The sequence below is a fragment of the Penaeus monodon genome, chromosome 15, assembly GCF_015228065.2.
Source record: "Penaeus monodon isolate SGIC_2016 chromosome 15, NSTDA_Pmon_1, whole genome shotgun sequence".
Classification (NCBI taxonomy): domain Eukaryota; kingdom Metazoa; phylum Arthropoda; class Malacostraca; order Decapoda; family Penaeidae; genus Penaeus; species Penaeus monodon.
In genome coordinates, this window is record NC_051400.1 from 19,634,935 (window position 1) to 19,635,317 (window position 383).

Here is a 383-nt window from a genome sequence, read left to right on the forward strand (position 1 = left end):
GTTTTACTTATCTACAAAGATTGGATGTACCCGTTTTTGCTTTGGGAAAAATTTTCCCACGTATCAAATCCCCAGTATACCCTTAGAAAACTTTGATACCACCCACCACGGGAAGGGTCTCATGTGGTGGGAATTATGGCATGTAATTATGTATATAAAGTATGCTTTAATTTTTTTCTAACTTTACCTTATCTGGGGGAGTGAGATACACAAAATCTCCAACAAAATATTGGACTTCATTGAGACTCAAACTGCTGTTATTTGTACCATCTGTAGGTTGAGGTGGTGGCTGGAAAAAAGGGATGAGCAATTGTAAATCTGTAGCAAAATTTATTGGTTTCAGCACTATATATATCACAGAAAAAGAAGTTACAGAAAAAGTT

General features: G+C 35.8%; 1 protein-coding gene across 1 annotated transcript in view; it reads right to left on the minus strand.

Annotated features, from left to right (window-relative positions):
• LOC119581804 (protein polybromo-1-like) overlaps positions 1 to 383 on the minus strand; it is a gene marked incomplete in the record, with an annotated part of 66,711 nt that overhangs the window by 62,882 nt on the left and 3,446 nt on the right. Inside the window, 1 exon segment of the mRNA XM_037929935.1 lies at positions 188 to 289.